This window comes from Myxocyprinus asiaticus, chromosome 30, assembly GCF_019703515.2.
Source record: "Myxocyprinus asiaticus isolate MX2 ecotype Aquarium Trade chromosome 30, UBuf_Myxa_2, whole genome shotgun sequence".
Taxonomy (NCBI): Eukaryota; Metazoa; Chordata; class Actinopteri; order Cypriniformes; family Catostomidae; genus Myxocyprinus; species Myxocyprinus asiaticus.
This window is the reverse complement of record NC_059373.1, coordinates 14,284,850-14,303,028: the sequence shown is the minus strand read 5'-3', so window position 1 is coordinate 14,303,028 and position 18,179 is coordinate 14,284,850. Positions and strand designations below refer to the sequence as shown.

Genomic DNA, 18,179 nt, shown 5'->3' with positions numbered 1-18,179 from the left:
GACCATTCTTCCAGAAGCGCATTTGTGAGGTCAGACACTGATGTTGGACGAGAAGGCCTGGCTTGCAGTCTTCACTCTAATTCATCCCAAAGGTGCTTTATCAGGTTGAGGTCAGGACTCTGTGCAGGCCAGTCAAGTTCTTCCACACCAAACTCGCTCATCCATGTCTTTATGGACCTTGCTTTGTGCACTGGTGCGCAGTCATGTTGGAACAGGAAGGGGCCATCCCCAAACTGTTCCCACAAATTTGGGAGCATGGAATTGTCCAAAATCTCTTGGTATGCTGAAGCATTCAGAGTTCCTTTCACTGGAACTAAGGGGCCAAGCCCAGCTCCTGAAAAACAACCCCACATCATAATCCCCCCTCCACCAAACATCACAGTTGGCACAATGCAATGACAAGTACCGTTCTCCTGGCAACCGCCAAACCCAGACTCGTCCATCAGATTGCCAGATGGAGAAGCGTAATTCGTCACTCCAGAGAACGCGTCTCCACTGCTCTAGAGTCCAGTGGTGGCGTGCTTTACACCACTGCATCCGAAACTTTGCATTGCACTTGGTGATGTATGGCTTGGATGCAGCTGCTCGGCCATGGAAACCCATTCCATGAAGCTCTCTACGCACTGTTCTTGAGCTAATCTGAAGGCCACATGAACTTTGGAGGTCTGTAGCGATTGACTCTGCAGAAAGTTGGCGACCTATGCGCACTATGCGCCTCAGCATCCGCTGACCCCGCTCTGTCATTTTACGTGGCCTACCACTTCGTGGCTGAGTTGCTGTCATTCCCAATCGCTTCCACTTTGTTATAATACCACTGACAGTTGACTGTGGAATATTTAGTAGCGAGGAAATTTCACGACTGGACTTGTTGCACAGGTGGCATCCTATCACAGTACCACGCTTGAATTCACTAAGCTCCTGAGAGCGGCCCATTCTTTCACAAATGTTTGTAGAAGCAGTCTGCATGCCTAGGTGCTTCATTTTATACACCTGTGGCCATGGAAGTGATTGGAACACCTGAATTCAATTATTTGGATGGGTGAGCGAATACTTTTGGCAATATAGTGTATATATATATATATATATATATATATACACACACACACACATACACTACCCCATTTCTGAGCACCACTCTTGAAATGGGGCGCTCCAGCCGACTTCCAACCCCTTAAAATCACTTGTCTGGTGATCAAAACACTGGTTAGGACCCAATTTTTATATGTTTATTTCCTATATTGATGACCGCCCCATCGCCTAAAACACAGAGTCTGGGGCAAAATGAAATCCGAGTGCCCAAAATGTCACTTTCAAAACTTTGAACCCTCAACCAAACTTCCTGGATCTTAACACACCCCCAAAAAACATGGGTTGTGTCTCCATCTACATGATTGGCATTGCCAGCAGGTGGGTGTGTTTTTAAGACCAAGCATATACAATCTAGAGGGGTCCAATAGAATCGATGTAAAATCTTGAATTGCATAGGCGAATCCATGCATTTCTAGATACAGATTTAACATTTTTTGAATTCTAGCCCACACTCCCTCCTCCAATACCAAGTTTAAATCTTTCTCCCATAATCTCTTGAGAGAAGTTGAAGCTCCGTCCCCCAGACTCTGAATTAGCAGGGAGTAATACACTGATGCCTCATGACCTTTTCCAAAAGCAGTAATCACCTCTCCCAGAGTATCGGCCGCTTTAGAGGTGTGTGTGCTACTCCTAAAAACAATACAGAGCAGGTGGCGCAGCTGTAAATAACTGAGATCTGGGAATCCCAAAATGTTGAATCAAATTTTCAAAAGATCTCAACACTCCACTCTCATATAGGTCACCGAGTGTAGTAACCCCCCTCCCAATCCACTCTGACCAGCAGAAAGGGGACTTATCAATACATAATTTTGAGTAAAGTCATATGCTTGAGGCAATATTTACATAAATGTCTGAATTAAGCACTCTGGACCCTTTTGTCCATACCGAGTGCAAATGCGAGATAACGGGGTATAACTTAACTTCTCCGATTAGTTTGACAGAAAGGCTTTGCAATGGCGAAATAGGGGCAAGCACTTCCTGTTCAATACAAAACCAGCGAGGGGCTCTCTCAGGTGGAAGCGACAAATGAGCCAAATGTCTGAGACCGAATGCATAATGATAAAACAAAATCTTGGGTAGGCCTAGCCCACCTTTGTCAATTGGCCTATGTAACTTATTCAAATGTAATCTAGGATGCTTACCATTCAAAATGAAGGTCTTCGCTATGCTATCAAATTGCTTGAAATAAGAGAGGGGGACATCTACAGGGAGAGATTGTTGCAGTTAGTTAAATTTTGGAATACAATTCATTTTAATAACATTAACCTTCCCAATCATAGATAAATGTAATGAAGCCCACCTGCCCACATCGCTCAAAAATCTTTTTATCAAGGGATCAAAATTAACGAAATCAGACAAATTTTTGTCGTTTAGGGAGATCTAATGGTTCCACAAAGTTTCTAATATCCTCATCAGTAGACGAAGACATGGAACTATAGAGATCAAGATAGAATTGTTTAAAAGCATTATTAATATCAATAGCCAAGGTAAAAATTTAATCACCGGCAGATTTCACTGGGGGAATGGTAGAAAAAGACTCTCTCTGCTTTATATAGCTAGTCAAAAGCTTCCCTGCTTTGTCCCCCTACTCAAAGTATGACTGTCTTGCCCTGAATAACCAAAACTCCACCTTCCGTGACAAAATAATATTATATCTGTATTTCAATCGGGTGACACTCAGCGCTTCAGCTCTGCCTCAGCACTTTTAATATTCCCTTCCAACCCCACAAGTTCTCGTGCTTTGGATTTTTTGATGAATGAGGCATACTGTATGATCCAACCCATAAGAACTGCCTTAAGTGCCTCCCAAGCCACGCCCACAGAGGATACTGAGGACCAGTTGGTCTCCATATAAACATTGATTTCAGCCTTTAACATTTGTTGGAAATCAGGATTTTGCAAAAGGGATACATTAAATGCCAAGTGCCAACTATATGATTTATTTTTCTCCATATGTGGCAACACCTCTAAACTCACCAAGGCGTGATCTGAGACTAAGATGTTTCCAACTGAGCAATCAACAACAGATGAAATGAGGGACTTAGATATATATATATATATATATATATATATATATATATATATATATATATATATATATATATAAAATCTATTCTAGAATAAATCTTATGGACTGATGAAAAAATGTATAGTCCCTACCAGATGAGTTTAAAAGTCTCCAAACATCTGTAAGACCAAGATTTTTACACACCCTGTGAAGCATCAATGTTGCACTAAGGGGCTTACACACTTTTGCTTCACTATGATCAAGGACTGAGTCCATGAATAGATTAAAGTCTCCTCCCAATATTATATCATGAGGGGTGCCAGCGGCTTGCAACATCCGTTTAAGATCTATAAAAAGCCCTGATCATCAGCATTAGGTGCGTAAATGTTATCCAAAATCAACATTTGCACCTGAATTTCTGCTCAAAACAATAATGACTCTTCCTAATTTATCTTTACTCTGTTTGAGACATTTGAATTGTAGATGTTTACTTATCAATATAATGACTCCCCTGCTCTTACTTGAGCCAGCACTAAAGAAAATATGTCCACCCCATATCTTCCCAAATTTTTCAGCTTCCTGCGGGGAAAGATGCTTTTCTTGAAGAAACACTATATCATATTTCTTTCGTTTAAGAAAAGAAATAACCTTCCTTCGTTTTATGGGGTGCCCCAACCCATTCACATTCCACGTGGAGAGAGACAATCCACTCATATTAACATTTGACATTTTGACATATGAGAAAAAATAGATTGTGTTTCAAAAATAAAATTATAAAGACCACATTCCAACATTAGTGCCACAGTCAAACCCCAAACTTCGCCCTGAACCAAACAAACAGAAAAAAGAAAAATGTGTGCATTAACCCCGTGCACGACAGCGCCAACCGGCATCCATCCCTCTAAACTCAAACAGTCCATGTATGCCTACGAGAGCCCCCACGACAACTTTGCCATCGGATTGCTCAAGTCCGGTGTTTCTATACACATTTTGCGAGACAGAATTACATAACAGAAGAAAATCTATAAAACAAACTCCAGCCAATAGGCAGAATAAACACAAAGAACGTGTAGATTCATCTGCATAACTGTCCCGAAGGTGTGTTCCTCCACAAAACAAACTCCAGCCTCTAGCGGAACCAGCACACACACAAAAACAACAACAACAAAAAAAATTTCAGTTTCCTCGGACAGTCAAACGAATGTTCAGTGAGCCGGCTGTTCATGAGTGCAGCAGATGACCTAATCCTTTCAATGTCCTGCAAAAAATACTCCACAAAACAAACTCCAGCCAATAGGAGGCATAAGCACAAAGAATGTGCAGATTCATCCACATACAGTCCCAAAGGAGTGTTATTCCACAAAAAAACTCCAGCCGCTAGGCAGAACCAGCACAAGAAGAAACAAAACAAGCGCCCAGTTTCCTCGGATGGTCAAGTGAATGTTCAGTGAGTCAGGTCTACTAGGCTGCATCGAGAGTGCCACACAATGACTTACTCATTCCATTCATGAAGGTCAATGCTTGTTGGAGACAAGTAAATACTTTGCAGTCATCCTTAGCATCTATTCTCAACCTGGCTGGTAACTTCAGTGCAAAAGCGACCCTCTGTCAGTGCAAAAGTTTCTTGAAGGTATGTTATTCCACAAAACAAACTCCAGCTGCTAAGCAGAACCAACACAAAAAGAAACAAAAAAGGCGCCTAGCTTCCTCGGATGGTCAAGTGAATGTTCATTGAGTCAGGCTCATTTGGCTGCAATGTGAGAAACACACCATGACTTACTCATTGATTTTATGAAGGACAATGCTTGCTGTGGGCATGTAAATATTTTGTGGCCATCCTTAGTATCTATTCTCAATTTGGCCGGGAACATCAGTGCAAAAGCGACCTTCCGTTGATGTAATAGTTTCTTGCATTGCTTGAAACGATCACGTTTCTCTCTTGCCGAATTCGCAAAGTCTGGGAACAAGAAAATGCTGTGGTTCTTCCAAGAAAGCCTTCCTTTACTCCTTGCCTCACGTAACATGAGATCTTTATTGGATGATCTCAGAAATTTGGCCAGAATTGATCGAGGCCTGTCTCCCTCCTTGGATCTCCAAGCTGGAACTCTGTGATTTCCAGCTTGTGGCCTGTTATGTTGAGCAGACTTGGGTAGAGCTCGTCTAGGAATTTCACCATATCTTGGCCTTCTTCGTTCTCAGGAATTCAAACTATTCGGACGTTGTTTCTCCGATTACTATTTTAAAGGTCTTCCAACTTTTCCCAAACGCGTTCCAAATCTATCTTGGTCGCTAGCAGATTAGCATCTAATTCCCTCTCTGATGACTCCAGATAATCGATCCGTTTCTCAATGTCCCCCATTCTTGTAACCAACTCAGAGAATTTTGTCTCCATGGTAGTGATCGATCGACGTATTACAGCAAGATCCAGCTGTAGTCAGCTACGACCTTCGCCAGCATTGCCGACATGCTCGACAGTTGACGCTGAATCTCTCCCGCCGCACCGTCCAAACCGAGTCCCTGGTCTGCGGCCCTGTCAGAGGTGTCAGCTTGAGCACGTAAGTGTCTTTTAATGTCTCCAGAGCCCGAGGATTTTGAATTCTTTGACATATTGTCTTCATAGAACAGTTATGGAACAGGGTGTATTGAATCTCACTGGTTTATGACACAAAAATTATTAAAAACTAGCAAAGTGCGCAGAGCTCACAGTTCACACGTCCGACCCTCGCATGGTGCCACGCGACTCCTGTGATGCCATCTAGTTTTTAAAGTGCACCAGTCCCTCCTGCAGCAAAGCACCCCCATAACATGATGCTGCCACCCCCACGCTTCACGGTTGGGATGGTGTTCTTCGGCTTGCAAACTTCACCCTTTCTCTTCCAAACATAATGATGGTCATTATGGCCAAACAGTTCAGTTTTTGTTTCATTAGACCAGAGGACATTTCTCCAAAAAGTAAGATCTTTGTCACTTTGTGCACTTGCAAACTGTAGTCTTGCTTTTTATGGTGGTTTTGGAGCAGTGGCTTCTTCCTTGCTGAGCAGCCTTTCAGGTTATGTCGATATAGGATTCGTTTTACTGTGGACATAGATACTTGTCTACCTGTTTCCTCCAGCACCTTCATAAGGCCCTTTGCTGTTGTTCTGCGATTGATTTGCACTTTTCACACCAAACAACGTTCATCTCTAGGAGATAGAATGCATCTCCTTCCTAAAAAATTAGTTTTAATGACTTGCACCTAAGTGTATGTAAACTTCTGACTTCAACTATATATATATATATATATATATATATATATATAATAGTTGAAGTCAGAAGTTTACATACAGGGGTGTACCTGGTCTGCAAAGATGTTTAGGAAGGTGGCACGTGTCAAGTTGACATCCACATGAATGGCTGGACACAGGGTTACCCACCAGAACATTGCCCAGAGCATCACATTCCCTCCACCGGCTTGTCGTCTTCCTACAGTGCATCCTGATGCCATCACTTCCCCAGGTAAACGGCACACACGTACATGGCTGTCCAAGTGATGTAAAAGAAAACGGGACTCATCAGACCAGGCGACCTTCTTCCACTGCTCTAAGGTCCAGTTCTGACGCTTGCGTGCCCATTGTAGGCACTTTGGATGGTGGACGGGTCATCATGGGCACTCTGACCAGTCTGCGTCTAAGCAGCCCCATACACAGCAGGGTGCGATGCATTGTGTGTTGTGAAACATTCCTCCCATAACCATCATTATAATTTTATGTGACTTGTGCCACAGTAGACTATTCTGTTCAGACCAGATGGGATAGCCTTCGTTGCCCTCACGCACCAATGAGCCTTGGGCACCCAACATTCTGTCGCCGGTTTGTTTCTCCTCGGACCACTGTCGGTAGGTGCTCACCACTGCTGACCAAGTGCACCCCATAAGCCTTGCCGTTTCAGAGATGCTCTGACCCAGTCGTCTTGCCATAACAATTTGGACCCTTGTCAAAGTCACTCAGGTCTTTACTCCTTCCCATTTCTCCTGCATTCAACACACTAACAATGAGAACTCATTGTTCGCTTACCATCTAATCTACCCAGGCCTTGACAATAGTGATGGTGCTGTTTTTTACATCAGTAATGTCCTGACTGTTCTTTGTGATCAGTTGAATGCCACTTTTGTGAATTAAAGTACAAATTTCCTTCCGAAACAGCAAAATCTGTACATTATTCCCAACTTTTAGCCACCTGTGTGTGTTTGTGTGTGTATATATATCACATGTATTCAGTACAGTACATCTATAAAAAAACAAACAAAACAAAAAAAACATGTTCTCTCATTTCTGTTTTGCACATTACTTAGAATATGCTGTATGTCACAAACAAATAGTGGAGTTGGAGAATCTACTGTATGTGCACACATATATATACAGTACAGTATATATACTGTGTGTGTGTGTGTGTGTGTGTGTGTATATCTATCTATCTATCTATCTATATCTATATATATATATATATATATATATATATATATATATATATACAGGTGCATCTCAATAAATTAGAATGTTGTGGAAAAGTTCATTTATTTCAGTAATTCAACTCAAATTGTGAAACTCGTGTATTAAATAAATTCAATGCACACAGTAGTTTAAGTCTTTGGTTCTTTTAATTGTGATGATTTTGGCTCACATTTAACAAAAACCCACCAATTCACTATCTCAAAAAATTAGAATATGGTGACATGCCAATCAGCTAATCAACTCAAAACACCTGCAAAGGTTTCCTGAGCCTTCAAAATTGTCTCTCAGTTTGGTTCACTAGGCTACACAATCATGGGGAAGACTGCTGATCTGACAGTTGTCCAGAAGACAATCATTGACACCCTTAACAAGGAGGGTAAGCCACAAACATTCATTGCCAAAGAAGCTGGCTGTTCACAGAGTGCTGTATCCAAGCATGTTAACAGAAAGTTGAGTGGAAGGAAAAAGTGTGCAAGAAAAAGATGCACAACCAACCGAGAGAACCGCAGCCTTATGAGGATTGTCAAGCAAAATCGATTCAAGAATTTGGGTGAACTTCACAAGGAATGGACTGAGGCTGGGGTCAAGGCATCAAGAGCCACCACACACAGACGTGTCAAGGAATTTGGCTACAGTTGTCGTATTCCTCTTGTTATGCCACTCCTGGCGTCTTACCTGGGCTAAGGAGAAGAAGAACTGGACTGTTGCCCAGTGGTCCAAAGTCCTCTTTTCAGATGAGAGCAAGTTTTGTATTTCATTTGGAAACCAAGGTCCTAGAGTCTGGAGGAAGGGTGGAGAAGCTCATAGCCCAAGTTGCTTGAAGTCCAGTGTTAAGTTTCCACAGTCTGTGATGATTTGGGGTGCAATGTCATCTGCTGGTGTTGGTCCATTGTGTTTTTTGAAAACCAAAGTCACTGCACCCGTTTACCAAGAAATTTTGGAGCACTTCATGCTTCCTTCTGCTGACCAGCTTTTTAAAGTTGCTGATTTCATTTTCCAGCAGGATTTGGCACCTGCCCACACTGCCAAAAGCACCAAAAGTTGGTTAAATGACCATGGTGTTGGTGTGCTTGACTGGCCAGCAAACTCACCAGACCTGAACCCCATAGAGAATCTATGGGGTATTGTCAAGAGGAAAATGAGAAACAAGAGACCAAAAAATGCAGATGAGCTGAAGGCCTCTGTCAAAGAAACCTGGGCTTCCATACCACCTCAGCAGTGCCACAAACTGATCACCTCCATGCCACGCCGAATTGAGGCAGTAATTAAAGCAAAAGGAGCCCCTACCAAGTATTGAGTACTTATACAGTAAATGAACATAATTTCCAGAAGGCCAACAATTCACTAAAAATGTTTTTTTTATTGGTCTTATGATGTATTCTAATTTTTTGAGATAGTGAATTGGTGGGTTTTTGTTAAATGTGAGCCAAAATCATCACAATTAAAAGGACCAAAGACTTAAACTACTTCAGTCTGTGTGCATTGAATTTATTTAATACACGAGTTTCACAATTTGAGTTGAATTACTGAAATAAATGAACTTTTCCACGACATTCTAATTTATTGAGATGCACCTGTATATATACACACACACACACACACACACACACTACCGGTCAAAAGTTTTGAAACACTAACTCATTCTTTATTATCATTTTTTTTTTCTTCACATTTTAGAATAATAGTAAAGTCATCTAAACTATGGAATAAAATAAATGGAACCTTGGGAATTATGTTGTGACTAAACAAATTCCAAAATAAATAAAAACTGTGTTATATTTTAGCATCTTCAAAGTAGTCACCCTTTGCCTAGAATTTGCAGACATGTACTCTTGACATTTTCTCAACCAACTTCTTGAGGTATCACCCTGGGATGCTTTTTAAACAGTATTGAAGGAGTTCCCTTCTATGTTGGGCACTTACTGGCTGCTTTTCTTTATTATTTGGTCCAAGTCATCCATTTCAAAAACTTTTTTTTTTTTTTTTTTTTTTTTTATAAAATTTTAGTTTTATAATGAAATACATTTATATGGTGGCACAATTATATTTTTGTCTACAAAACTAATTTCAAACATTTAAGCATATGCCTTCAGTTCAAAAGATTTGTAAGATCATGAGAAACATTTCAGTCAAGTGTTTCAAAACTTTTGACCGGTAATATGTGTGTGTGTGTATGTATATATATATATATATATATATATATATATATATATATATATATGAGCATATCTGATATATGGTTGTTTTGTTTTTTCATGATTGCTTATTCTATAAATAGGTTAATTTTCTTGTCTTATTGAAATCTTTTCAGAATGATCACTCCCCACTGCTTGTCTTGAGTGTGATAGTGCGGTGGGTCTGAGCTGTGTTTGGTGTTGTGTGTGGTCTGATCACTACCTCTTTCCCCTCTTGTAAGGACAGCTGTATTTGGGGTAGTTATAGAGCTCGGTGAGGCGCTGGTGGAACTGCTCTTTGACTGCACACTGTTCCAGGAATGGCATGGTCAACTTATTTTGCTCTTCAACAAACATCTGCAGGGTGGATAAGTGACACGGTTAAACTTGTAGATTGTTGTCATGCACACACTGAGAACTTGTATATATGTAAATTTTTTTATACATTTCTTTGTTCCAGTGATGTGGCCAATGGGTGGAGACCCAGAAACAAAACAGGGTGAGCCTTAAAATACTGTGTCATAGTGGTATGCACTCTTTACCTTGTGTGATAAGGCAGAGAAAGTAATTATAGACTACCAAAGCCTGTAACTGGCCTGTTAGCCCCCATACTAATAGATAGTCAGTGTGACATCAGTGTAAACTGTATTCTAATGCAGATGAGCTTGTGCTCTGTACTGTGGCCTAACTAGTGCACAAGGGTATGGCAATGTTAAATACAAAATTCAGCTCTATTACTAAATGGTAATAAAAGGAGTGGTACTGAAAAAAATGTATTTCTTTTAACGTACATTTGAAACAATGCAGGAATAAATACACATTGTAGATCTGAGATTGTAGATAATTTGCATATGATTTGTGTTTGTAGTATATGATTTAAATGTGGTAATAAACAGAGAAAACGCTGATTGGACTGTTCATCTCATGTTATTTACACGTTTTTTAAAAATTGGATGGTACAGTGGCTCACAGTAGTAGTGGATTATGGAAAATCAGTTAGCAGAGCTAAAGTGACCTAAAAATGATATTGTGGGTGTGTGTTGTGCTATCTTTGTGGTCACTAAATCCTACATTCCAGGGACCTTGCAAGTGAAACTGCATCAGAAAGCAAATCTATTCGAAAAGGTGTCTGTAAGGGTTAGGGTGTAGTAATAATAATTAGCTTAAAAGTGGTGGTGAGAATGTAGTGGTGATGTAGTGGACTAAAGCACTGAAATGATAAGCAGAAGGTTGTTGGTTCAATCCCCACAGCCACCACCACTGTGGCCTTGAGCAAGGCACTTAACTCCAGGTTGGATTGTCCCTGTAACCAGGGCACTGTAAGTCACTTTGGATAAAAGTGTCTGTCAAATGCATAAATGTAAAAGTGCTAAGCAATTTCAGCCATTTTGCTAGCTTCCAGTAGATTTAAACCATGTCCACACTAGCACGTTGCTGTTTGAAAACACATTAATTTAGCTTTGGTTGGTGTTCTCCTCCAACGGAAATGGAGCGTTTTGAAAACATTCTCCATAACCGCATACTTTGGAAAACGATGACGTTGGGAAATTGAAAACTGAAGTTTTCACTGCATTTTGGCCTTCCATCTACACGTAGTGTAGATGCCGTTTTAGGACACTGAAAACATTTTTTTAACAGTTTTCAGGTCTTTTAAAAAGACTTCCAAATTGTAGGTTTTTCCAAACATTGTTTTCTGTTATGCGTGTTGACAGGTTAAACTGAGATTTTGGAATATGGTGACATCTTGAATACAGTTTACACATAACAATGGTTCTTGCTAAATATTGCGCAATTTTGAAATGCAGGAATTTGACAGCGGTGGAACTGGTTTGCTTTGTTGTGATCAGCTGTCATAGGTTTTGATGTGTTGTTTGTTGATAACCTCGCCAACCAGTTGTTTTTTGGTGTACACGGTCTTGTACCTTCATCTTTTTGTCCGAATTACAAATACTTATTTTTTTTGCTTAAGATCAAAGCTTCTTAGAATCTTTGATTCAGATTCAAAGAATGTTGAGATTCACCTCTGAGCTGTTTGGTTCATGGCTTAGATCACTTTTTATAGACGAAATCCCTAAACACTTCTGGAACCAAGATGTCTGACATAAAAGCTTTTCAGAACAATATCACCTGCCATGGTTATGTGAGCGTTTTAAAGCTTTTTTGCATTGTATACTGTACGTGTGGGGAAAAAAAGTTTTCAAACATATTTTTCAAGGTAAAAAATAATTTTGAGTCAAGAATATCAAGAAGTTTTCTCAGGGTTACACCATATGCAGGGTTTGAAATGAACTTTTTGGCTCACCAAACAATGTGGCTAGGAGGTCACCAGCCACTCAACATTTAAACTAGCCAAAATCTCCCGCCTCACATAAAGTGATAAAGGGAACTGGGGACTGTAACTGAATGCATTTGTGCGGTCATTATTTGAACGACAATGATGTTAGTTTAGCAGGACACAGGACTAATGATTTAAGTCTCCTTTCGAATATCTATGTCAGACAGTTAATATAGGACAAATCTGTCAATAATTTGTCCATAATTAAAGGAAGTTTAACCCCTTCATTCTAAATTGTATTTGCCTATATGAATGTTTACCAATGTTCTACCATTGTTTAACAGTGGCATTTGTAATGATAAGGCTATTACCACATGTAAGACAATGGATGTCTCCTCATTACTGTGGCTAGGTTAATGTAGATAGTCCTTTCTAAAAACTCAACTATAGTATTTGTTATGAAAAAAACAAACAAAACAAAAAAACACTAATGGCCTAAACACATTTAGAAACCTTTACTACAACTTTTACAGTTGAAATAAAAATAAAGTCTAATAGATTCACTCTAGTAGATTAAATATCTATATAAGTTACTAGTTAGTGCAGGAAAAAAATAAATAAATAGTGAATCAGAATCAGAATGAGCTTTATTACCAAGTATGCTTACACACACAAGGAATTTGTCATGGTGACAGAAGCCTCCAGTGCAAGAGAATGCAACGTATATACATACATACAAACATATACATTTAAACATACATACGTAGTGACATAAAAAAAGATATAACAGATTAAAAAAAAGAGAAATATACAATAGTGCAATAATGTTGTTAGAATATCTTATATACAGTTATGTGCAGGTGATGCAATGTATTGAAGAAGAGGTAGGATATGTTAAAGAATATAAATGAAATATGGATATAAGTAGGAATGGATGGATTGAATATTAAACATGGTTGTATTGACCAAAGGAAAGTATTTGGGGGCAGTTTTAACTGTTCATGAGGTGAATGGCCTGAGGGAAAAAACTGTTCCTGTGCCTGGCTGTTCTGGTGCTCAGTGCTCTGTAGCGCCGGCCAGAGGCCAACAGTTCAAGGAGGAAGTGTGCTGGGTGAATGGGGTAAAGAGTGATTTTACCAGCCCTTTTCGTCCCTCTGGATGTGTACAGTTCTAGCAGGGTAGGTAGGGGAGCGCCAGTAATCCTCTCAGCAGTCCAAACTATCCTTTGAAGCCTTCTGATGTCTGACTTGGTAGCTGAACCAAACCAGACAGTTATTGAAGTGCAGAGGACAGACTCAAGGACTGCTGAGTAGAACTGGATCAGCAGCACCTGTGGCAGGTTGAACTTCCTCAACTGGCTAAGGAAGTACAACCTCTGCTGGGCCTTTTTCAAAATAAGAGTCAATGTGGGTCTCCCACTTCAGGTCCTGTGAGATGGTAGTGCCCAGGAACCTGAATGACCCACTGTTACCACAGTGCTGTTCAAAAAGGTGAGTGGGGTTAATGTTAATGCACTATCATCTCCACTGTTCAGCTCCAGGTTGTTTTGACTGCACCAGACGGCCAGCTGTTCAACCTCCCTTCTGTATTCAGACTTACCATCATCTTGGATGAGGCCGATGACTGAAGTTTCGTCTGCGAACTTCAGGAGCTTAACAGAGGGGTCCTTGGCAGTGCAGTCATTTGTGTACAGGGAAAAGAGTAGTGGGGAGAGCACACATCCCTGGGGAGCACCAGTGCTGATTGTACATGTGCTAGAGGTGAAATTCCCCATTCTCACTAGCTGCTGCCTGTCTGTCAGAAAGCTGGTGATCCACTGACAGATAGAGCCAGGAACAGAGAGCTGGATTCATTTAGTCCATAGGACAGCGGGGTTGATGGTATTAAAAGCCGAACTGAAGTCAACAAAACATTACCAAATACCAAAACGTTTTAGTAAGGATGATGATGTGTATTTTAAAAACTGATCATGTTATTATTAGTTTCTATAAAGAGGAGGAGGGTGTGGCCGGGCCGTGATGGAGCACGGCTGGTGCCTCCAGCTGCCCCTTATTTTGCTCTCCCGCTAATCAGCTGATTCAGTGCCAGCCATGCTCCAACACGACCCGGCCACGCCCTTGTCACACTCCTCCCCCCACCCGATTCAGGCCATCTCTGGGGGAGATGCTGTTCTGTCAACCGGTGGTCCACCCTGCCTCCTGTGAACCTGGGGGAGAGACAAGGGGTGGCGTGGGGAGAGGGAAAGGGCAAGCGGAGACACAGAAAGAGAGAAAGAGGAGAGAGAGAGAGAGAAGAACTTTCTCGCCGGCTCCCGGATGCGCTGTCGTCCTCAACCGCTCCTCCGCCCCCAGCTCACTCCTCGTCCGGCAGATGGCAGCGAGTCCTCCAGCCCCTGGTGGATGGAACCGCTCCTCCCCTTCTCAGCAGATGGCTGTGGTTCCTCTGGCTCCCACTGGCCGGCAGCGACCCCTCCGTCCCCAGGCATATAGAGCTTTATACTACAATGTTCTCTGAAGAATTCAAATGGGTCAGATGAGTTGTATGGGCTCCGCTGGCCACCCTGATGTCGAGTAAAGCCCAACTGAATCATGCAAGTTTCGCTCTGGAGTACGCTGACCATACATGTCCACTGGTGTATGTGTCCACTGTTTTCAGTTAATTCTGATGAGAATCCACCTCGCGAGCATGGCGCTCGGCTCCCATTGGAATGAATTGAAAATGCTTGCTTCACTTCGGTCACCATGTGTACACCCAGCATAATGTGCGCTGCGACGGTTCATGCGAAAGCACGCTTCACTTCATTCGCCCCACACAGATGCGGGGGTAAGTTATGAGAGGCATGCATGAATACCATTACATTTGCTTCGCCAGCGGCTCCGAGTCACCTGACATTCATAGAATTTTCAATGCAGTAAAAACCCTGAAAAGGTCACCTGCCAAAGTGGCTGGTAAGAGTGACAGAGTTAATCACACCTGCCGATTTTTACCTGCAATTGCTGGGTTGGCAGGTGTAAATTTCAAACCCTGAATGTATGACCTGAACAAAATGTGCCTTTTAATAAAAATGTCAAAAAATATTTTTAAAACTTCACACATAATCTTGAGGGTTTCTCTTTTCTGATTTTTTTTTTTTTTTTTTTTTTTTTGTCACATGCACCACCTGACTTTTATTCATTGGACAAAAGTTTTTCAAATATTAATATTTTTTTAAACAAAATTGTTTCAATGCTTATTATTTTTATTTTTTTAGAAGGAATAATAAAATATTTTCCTGCACCACTCATTCCAACTTTTATTTTATTTTATTTTTTTCAAGAATTACAGCTTTTAATTAGGTTTTACCATACGACATTTGTTATTTTTTTTACTTTAAGCCACAGAAAAAAATCTAAATTACCCTGAACTCAGTAACTGAACACGTGTTTATCATAGTAGAGGTGTATTCAAGTAACTGCTTTGTGTAAATTGCTTTTTCTTTGTATTTTTGAATAACTTAATATATCTGGACAAAACAAAACAAAACAAAAAAAAAAAACAGAGTGCTCCTTAAAGGAATAGTTCACCCAAAAATCTGGGCCACTCCTAAAATGGGTCATACCATTGACAATTGCCTCACATACCATTGACATTGCCTGAGCGTTTCAAGTGAACGCGGGGAAAAAGAAAACCGCTCCTTCAAGGACGTCCTTGAAGGAGCGTTTTTCTTTTACGCCCACAGCCTATTATTGTTGCTATAGTAACAAACGCAACTTTGTTTTATGCCTGTGTACAGTTCAGCTGAATGATAAAGTTTACCCACTTTAACGTGAAGCTGATGATTATAATGTATGAAGCAAGCTGTCTGCTGCAATAACGGAAAATAACCACAAATCTAACAACAAAGATGAAATAAAAGCTTGCGTTATACCTGTCAATCACAAACGCTAGGAATTTGCTTTTGTTACTATAGCAACAATAATAGGCTGTGGGCGTATCATCATTGGCCGGTAGAAAGAAACAAAACTAGCGCTCTATTTGAAATGAAAATAAGATAAATGCTCTCACATCATACAGAATAGCATTATTAATGAATAAATAAAATCAACAATTTTTTCTGTTTTAAATATCTTGATGATAGTGTTGTAAGAAACAACCCTACTTACAAATGCACTGTTTGAACCAAGAAAAGGTTCAATTAAGCCCTATAATGATAGTGAATTATAGCAAAATGGAGTGATGTTTGCAACAAATAAATAAATCCTTCCTTTTGTACTGAGATTTCAATCACCAGTGAGGACAACAAGAGCCAGAGAAAGAGAACAAAGAGGGACGTTTTTACTATTTAGTGAAGAAAAGTTAGTTTAGGAGTAGTTGAGAAAGTGTATGATAATATTTACATTTAGGTAGTCTATCCATGGAAGTATTGTTTGATTAATTTTTATTAAATGTATCGGTAACTCATTACAATAAGGTTGTGACGTGTGTATACATTAACATTACACAATGAATTAACATGAAATATGTATTTACACAATTTGGTATATGTCAATTTCTACATACAATAATAGTTTAATATTTAAAAAATAGTAGGCTAATGTAACATCATTAAGAACTAAATTGAACTAACAATGAACAATATTGTATGTATAAATTAACATAAACCAAGAATTCCAAGATGAACAAATGCGTGAAAAAATATTCATTGTTATTTCTTGAAACCTAATTTGGAATGTAACACATGTGCATGTGTTAACGCATATAACCTATATTTATATATATATATATATATATATATATATATATATATATATATATATATATATATATATTTAAAGTATTTAATTAAATCATAAACCCCAACAAAACCACCCCCATATATTATATATTAATTTGTGTTCTGTAATACACATCTGGGATAGCATTAGGTTGAGTAAATAATGAGACAATTTTCATTTTTGGGTGAACTATTCCTTTAAATAAATAAATAAATAAAAAAAAACAGTGGCGGTCACCATCACGAAATAAAACATGACGTGTTTGTATATCACAGGTGGGGGTCACCATGGTCTCCTCACTGTCAGGGTCCTCCAGCCAGTGGTAAGGTTCTTGAACTTTTAATCCATTATAATCATCCACCTTTGAAACAAAACACCACATTTATGAGCAGCGGACATGCCTGCACTGAGAGAGACTAGAAACACAATGTACTCGGTTTCCCAGAACAACGTTGACCTGGACAGTCAACACAGATTTATGGACTTTTGCAGTTGTATGCTTGTTATGTTTGGCCTTGAGGTAATCTTGCAGCATGTGGAAACAACTGCAAGCAGCTATCACTTGAAACTTATGACACATAACCACTAAGCATCAGCACAGACATATACTTTTCATCCTTAGACTCTCATGACTAATGATAACAGCATACTCTTGTGTTCCAGTCAGTCTTTCCTATTTGCTATTTGTTGGTGTACTGTTTCATGTGTCTTTCAGAAAGAGGAAGAGCAGTTGAATGAATTAAAAACTATATGTGCAAAGCCCAGAGTGAAAGTACCACTAACTTTCGAGCATATGGGTAATTGAAAGCCATGTTCATGCTGTGTGTGATTTGTTAGGGTTTTGTACAATTATTTGTGTATGTGGTTGTCCGTATGATTTCACACCCAGGTGAGTCAGCTCCAAAATGTGAAAGTGAAATCAAATACTGTTCTCTTTTTCCCTCTCTATCGCTCACACAGTTTCTTGTGCAATCAGGCAGCACTAAGTGCATACAGGAAATGATTTCACACTGGATTGGTCAACGCACAAGGGGTGGGGCTAGGAACTTTGAGAGTTCACTTAAATGTGTGCTGCTTGTGTGTACAAAATACAGTGGCCCCAAAAAGTATTTGGACACTTAAACCTGTCTCAAATTTATGGATGTTTTTGCACTATATAACAAAATATTAAACCAAGATAACACAAGCAAACTTTTTAAGCAAAACATTTCACAGGAAGAGGTTTATGAAACGGTAGATATTTTCTTAATGTTAAATGATACAGTAGATATAGATATTAAATATAATGCAATGAATGTGAATGGTGACTGAGGCTGTCAGTCCCTAACATTCTACCAGATGCTTTTTGGAGCCATTGTATTTGTGAAAGTGTGTTTTAGTAGGAGTTTT

The 18,179-nt window shown here is 39.8% G+C and overlaps 1 pseudogene; it reads right to left on the bottom strand.

Moving 5' to 3' along the window:
* Positions 1–17,602, bottom strand: part of LOC127421164 (prolyl endopeptidase-like) — a 34,672-nt pseudogene extending 17,070 nt beyond the window's left edge.
* Between the last annotated feature and the right edge of the window lie 577 nt (positions 17,603–18,179).